Raw genomic sequence first — 6,810 nt, 5'->3', positions numbered from 1 at the left:
GCAGCATTCCGGGGGGGGAGGGGGAGGGAAAGGTCAGGTTATCAAGTTCTATGCCAGGGCTCAGGCTGTTAATCTGTATTAACGCTGCAGTGCATGAGTGGAGGGAAAGACTGCTCCAAGCAGCACTATACTTCACATGAGACAAAACCAAAGTCCCCTTCGCTTGTTTCTTGTTGGCATCTAGTTGAAAGCTGAAGATCCTACTTTTTGGTCGGTATTCCCTATTTACAAAAAGCTTCTCATGTCCTTGTCTGTGTGAGCTGCTGTTAAATGTAGAGTGTCTTCACCACCAGCCTGTGATGTGGCACTTTGCACAATGCTTTGAGATGCCCCGAGTATGAGCATTCCTATATATATCTCTCAAGCTCTAGTCTCTTTAGTTTAGAATTAATCAGGTTAACACAGGCTTTCCTAGGGATACAGAATGTCGTCCTATGCGTCTGGACAGCACTTCCCACATTTATTTGCATTTCTTTAGTGTGCCCAATGTCCCATCACATCTCAAACATCTATAAAACCACTTCAATAATTTAGGGTCTACTTAAATGTGCAGTGTTTTCCCTCAGCTGGTACCCGGGAATGTGATACTGTATGAAACTCTTCTGCAATAAGAATTTAAAAGACAGCGAGTAACGGAGCACCAGCGAGTGCGTGCCGGTCACAGAACGGTGGCATAAAACAACAGTATTTTAGCTCTCAATTATTCCTTACAGTATTTTAAGCCTCATGTAGCACAAGCCTCTGTTTAGGTGCTTGAAGATGTGACTGGTGCACGCATTCGAAACCAGATTGGCCTTGTCACCTTTTATCAGTAAATATCCAGCACAGTGTAATTTCATCTCCCACATTCCTAAACACCATCTCCAGCTTCAGGGAGTTTCCACAAGTCCCTGATGGTACCGCAAGACCCCTCCCCCACTATTTGAGCCGTGCATTCTTTCCTCCCTGTCCAAGAAATTAGCCTCATTTATCTTCCCAGGAAGAATGTTCAGTGTATGTGGGTGTTTAAAACAACAAAGCCCAAAGCCCAGTGCTGGCCAGGGGACCCACTATTTGAGAGCTCTGATGTCCTCAAAGTACTATATTTAATACTAGCAGAATTGCACAGACGTGAAATAAACCTTTTAAACTGTAAAAACCAAAGCAACCTAGAAGTAATTGCATATTTAGTGATTTGGTATTGGTGGGTTTGTTTTCAATCTTGATCTGTGACTGTTCCTCTCTCAGCTCTGTGCCGGCTGGCCCGGGTTGATTTACTGCCTTTCTACTCCGAAATACCCCCTGCAAACCAGCTTCAAACATTCCATTAATATCTCTTGAAAACTGGCAACCAGCCACCATCGGCCAGGAGGCTGCTTTCTGCGGAGACTCAAGTGAAGCAACAGGCCCGGCACAGGAATTCTGTAAACAGAATCACTCAGAAATGGATCCCGGCTGGACAGCAGAGCCTGGCTGCAGCTGGGAGACCGTATCTGAAAGCATCCGGTGTGCCCTTTTGTGAGCTCATCCACTTTCTACATGCTACTAACCAGACATACCTCACTAGGGCTCTCCACAGACCGACGGCTAACTGCCCTAGGGGATCCCTAAAGCCCCAGCTTCTCACCGGCACACGGCGCGGTGCAGCTCCACGAGGGAAGGCAGAAGTGGCCTTTCTGGGATGACCACCATCTTTGTCCAATATTTAGGACTGAATCAATGTCCTCCAGAGCTAAGATCATAGGCCAGGCTGTGGAGACTCCAAGGGTACGTCTACACTACAGTAAAGAATCCGCAGCTGGCCCACGTCAGCATTGCAGTGTAGATGTTTGGGCTCGGGCTGGAGCATGGGTTCAGAGACCCCGTGAGGGGGAAGGGTCTCCAAGCCCAGGAACCAGCCCGAGCCTGAATGTCTACACTGTTCGTTTAGCCCCACGGCCCCAGCCCCGGGAGCCGGAGTCAGCGGCCCCGGGCTCTGAGACTCGGTGCTGTGGGTTTTGTATTGAAGTGTAGATGTGCCCAAAGAGACAGACTCTCACACTAGGGCCGTAACACATTCACACCCTCTGCACCCTGGGCATGGGGGCACACAAGACACTGATCCTGGGCTGGCTGCATGCCAGGCTGGGTCCCTGGCATACGGCAGAGCAGCCAGCTACCAATGGCCCAAAGGCACCCATGCAGAAGCAAGGGGTCACTAAGGGTACGTCTACTGCACTGTCAACCTGGGCTTGTGGGACTCAGACTTGTAGACTCAATGTTTTCAAGCCCGGGCTTGAGCATCCGCCCTGCATTGTAAACCTGCACTTACAATCACCGGGCCGGGGTCCCACCGGCGCGCTAACACGTCCACACTGCACTACACAGCCTTTCTGACTTGGGTCTGCGGCGCGACCTGCGGCCACACTGCAAAAGTCACAGCAGGACTCGGGCTGTGACCCACCCTCCAGCAGGGCCCTGGGACTCAGGTCCTGAGCACTGGCTGACCCAAGTCAGACCGATTTGTGCGTGGATGGAAAGGGGGCTTAGCTTCAAACCTGAATCAGAACCTAGGCTTGGTGTGCAGTGCAGACGTACCCGCAGGCACCCCACACCTGGCCACACTACCTACCCCAGCTCCAGCCCCAGCCCTCCTCTGGAGCAATCCTCCCTCTGCACCAACACTCCAGTGAGAATCGGCCAGCACAGCAGTGCCAGGAGGCCACAGCACAAGCCCCGGGTCCGACCTGATTGGAGAGAGGGGCAACTGAATCGAAGGCGATTTAAATAAGTAATTACAGCACTTTTCCAGTCATGGGTGGCACTCTCAGGAAGTGCATGTCCACAGTTTTAGCCACAAGGTTGTTGAAATTTGCGATGAGCATTGAGCAGGACTTTGATCACAACATAGCACGCTTTGTATACAATACACGACTCTAGAGAGTCACGCGACACACACAAAAATTGAAGGAGATTTCAGAGGGCCTTCATAGATTACAGATTGATGACACTACTGAGACAGTCTCACTAGCAGGCTGGGTAGATCTAAGTTACGAAGAACTGGAACCACCCGAGGATAGAAGCAAAGTAAGGTTTAGAAAAACTATGGAATGATTCCAACTACTTAGCCAAATAATTGAACAGAGACAGAGACCAGAACAGGAAACAGAGGCTGAAATGTGGGTGATGGAACATAATCCTCCTCTTCTAGCATTTCAACACTGAAGATCCAGATTTCCACTTCAGATCTATATTTTCAAAGAAGATTGAGTTGCACAAAAATGGTAGAAAACTGTGGAAGTAAAATCTTAAAATCTCACAAGACAGAACAGTCAAATTCAGCACTTTGTCAATTTTTAAAAGTCCTGTGCTCCTTTGCAGGCGGCTGAGTGTCACTCAAGTGCCCTTAGTATTGGAAATTACATAATAGGATTGGTGCTAAAAAGTAAATATGTTGGTAAAAGTGTGTTCTTAGCTAAGGGCAGGTAACTGGAGTGGAAGGAGTAACTAGTTAGTAGACTAGGGACAGTTCTTATCAGCATTTCCTGTTGGACATGTGTGTGAGGATTTCCTATTGTCGTGTGTGGGGATTAAACATGCTTACAAAGTGAAGCGCACAATGTGTATTTTGTGTTTCAGCTCACAACAGCTTTCTTGGTTTTCTTGCATTTTCCTCAGAAGAAAAGCCTCTGGGTGGGCAATATCCCAAGCCTGCCATACTTCCACCATATGGGGCTACTTCTTATCTGAGAAGTGATCAGAAATCAGGAAAACTCCCAATCGCAGTTCAGCCTGCGCCTCTTTCACGCCGCGTCAGCGTCCCTTAGGTTCCTGTAGATTACGGGCGTGCAAGGGGTGGGACTTGGCTGGAAGCCATACAGTGACTTCTGCTTCCAGGTTCTGCTCATTAATATCAGGTGTACAGCACTTGTCATCTGAACATCTCCAAGCACTCAAACGCTGTACACGGATTACAAACTGGGGGTCAAAATCTGCCTTCCACAGCACACGTAGGACTCCCAGGGACTTTGGTTTGAGGTGTGAATTTGGGAGGCCAGGGTTTTGCAGAATTATATATCAATGTAACACGTACAGGTGTACACACATGAAAACAAAGTTTCTGCCAGTGAAATGCACCCATCTCTAGGATAGACGGCAACAGCCCGGCAGACCAACACAAAGTGAAAATAGCGCATACAGCCGAAACTCCAGGAAACGTTTTAGTTCAGCAGACTAGAATCACAATTACACAGTTTGAATGCGGCCGGGACCTCCCTTACCTTGCAGAGAGTGTCAGAGGAGGTTCTCTCAGCTGCCGTGCTCAGGACCGAGGGGTGATGCTGGATTTGGGTGGGAAATGGCTCACCGCCAATAAAAACATTCAAGATTTCAAAAAAATGTCCTATTCCACATTGGGACAAAACGGAGACCTTTGCCAATTGCTCAGGCAGAGCCCTCGAATAGCCAAGAGCCCGGTGGGAAAGGCCGTCCCCGGGGATGGGGGAGACCCAGGTACAAGCTCCTGCTCCAAACCAGGCAGAGAAGCTGTCAAGGCTGCGTCCCCACTCTGAACTTTAGGGTACAGATGTGGGGCCTGCATGAAAACTTCTAAGCTTAACTACCAGCTTAGATCTGGTCCGCTGCCACCACTCCCAATGTGCTAATTCCCTTCCCTGGGTAGCCTTGAGAGACTCTTCACCAATTCCCTGGTGAATACAGATCCAAACCCCTTGGATCTTAAAACAAGGAGAATCAATCAGGTTCTTAAAAAGAAGGCTTTTAATTAAAGAAAAAGGTAAAAATCATCTCTGTAAAATCAGGATGGAAAATAACTTTACAGGGTAATCAAACTTAAAGAGCCCAGAGGACCCCCCTCTAGCCTTAGGTTCAAAGTTACAGCAAACAGAGATAAACACTCTAGCAAAAGGTACATTTACAAGTTGAGAAAACAAAGATAAACTAACACACATTGCCTGGCTGTTTACTTACAAGTTTGAAATAGGAGAGACTTGTTCAGAAAGATTTGGAGAACTTGGATTGATGTCTGGTCCCTCTCAGTCCCAAGAGCGAAGCACCACCAAAACGAAGAGCACAAACAAAAGCCTTTCCCCCCCCCCCGAAGATTTGAAAGTATCTTGTACCCTTATTGGTCCTTTGGGTCAGGTGTCAGCCAGGTTACCTGAGCTTCTTAACCCTTTACAGGTAAAAGGATTTTGGAGTCTCTGGCCAGGAGGGATTTTATAGTACTGTACACAGGACAGCTGTTACCCTTCCCTTTATAGTTATGACAGAAGCACTTTAAGCACCACAGAATCCCTCCCATCAGACTGGGAGCTTAGTTCAGGACCAGTGACAAGGGAAGCGTGCTGCTGCACCTACTGCATCTGGGATGCTTGTAGGCCATGCTCTCGTTTTATAGAATTGTCTGTCTAATAACAAAGTTGGACCCTAACAGTAAGTCTCTAACCGCTGACCCCACCTGACCTTTCCTAAGCAAGAAAAAGAGAAAGATCAAACATTCGACTTGAACTCAAGCTAAACAACCGTTTCCTCGGCCAGTCAGCAATCTTGGCTGTTGGCAGTTTCTCGATTGAGGATCTTGTGACTAGTTTCATATTGCAGAGTTGCTGTCAACACCCCCTTACCCCTCACTGCGCCCGGCAGGCTAGCCAGGGGGTCTCCTGCAGGATGCAGACGCAGTGATGTGAGAGACGACGCACTGCAAGAGCAGAAGGTTTCCATCTCTGCTTTTCCAGCTGGATTGGAAAGAGGGAAACATCTCAACTGGGAAGTCAAAAAGTGGGAGCACAACAACTTTGCACTTCCACGGCTACTTGCCAACTCTGCAGTTTGATACCCTGATTATTGCTCACGTGTAGCAGAGCTGGGCTGGACTCTAAAATCCTTAATTTGCTGCTAATTCGTACATTAAGTCCCACGATTTCATAGCTGGATTATGTTCCCTGCCTGCTCAGTGAGTTACCTGGCGGGCAGTGCAGCCCAGTGGCTGGAGCACTGGACTGGGAGCCAGGAAACCTGGTGGAACTCCCAGCTCTGACACAGACCTGCCGGGCAACCCTGAGTGAGTCACTTCCTCTGTCTGGACACCAAGCTCCTTTGGGCAACCTGGGACAGCTCAGAGGCTCTGTCCACGTGTGGACAGACTGGAGGCAGCCCCATGTCGTCCCATTGCCCAGCAGGATTTCTGGAGCACCCGCTGCCTCAGTTCTCCTCCTGACACCTCAATCTGTTCCCTGGGCCCCCCGAGTGCAGAGTCTGCTATCGCCAGGGCAGGAGAGGTTTGAATGGGGCGGGGGGGAACCAGTGCCCACTAATGGTAAGGGAGGGGGGCCCTTTCCCCACCCAGGTTTGGTTCATGGCTTGAGGCACGGGCCAGTGGACAAAATGCTCCCCTGCAGCACTGTGATATCTGTGCAGCTCTCAGGAGTCCCCTCTTGCTCCCCGTCCCAGACCAACAGCATTGGCCTAAGCCTGCCCCAGGCCCCTCTCCTGTCCATCAGTCTCCAGCTGGTCTCCTCCGCGTCGGCAATGGGAACTGGGAATTTGAATTTTCCATGCAGGCCGGCAGACAGGATGTTCAGTATGGTCCCTTCTGGCCTTAGAAACTTACAGCTCTCCTCCCTCCATCTCGCACCATCTCCCAAGGCTCCGGTTCCTCCCAGCCCCCCAGGCTTCTCCCCCCCTCCACAGCTCTCCTCTTTCTTCCAGAGTCACCTCCCTTCACTGCCACCAGCTCTTGCCTTCCAAGCCTAGTTACATGGCAATTAAAGTCGTCTATTCACACAGCAAGAGAACCCCAGGAGTTCGACTCTAAACTTTGAGAACTGGCCC

Source organism: Malaclemys terrapin, chromosome 9 (genome assembly GCF_027887155.1).
Source record: "Malaclemys terrapin pileata isolate rMalTer1 chromosome 9, rMalTer1.hap1, whole genome shotgun sequence".
In the NCBI taxonomy this organism is placed as follows: domain Eukaryota; kingdom Metazoa; phylum Chordata; order Testudines; family Emydidae; genus Malaclemys; species Malaclemys terrapin.
Note: the sequence above shows the minus strand (reverse complement) of the source record.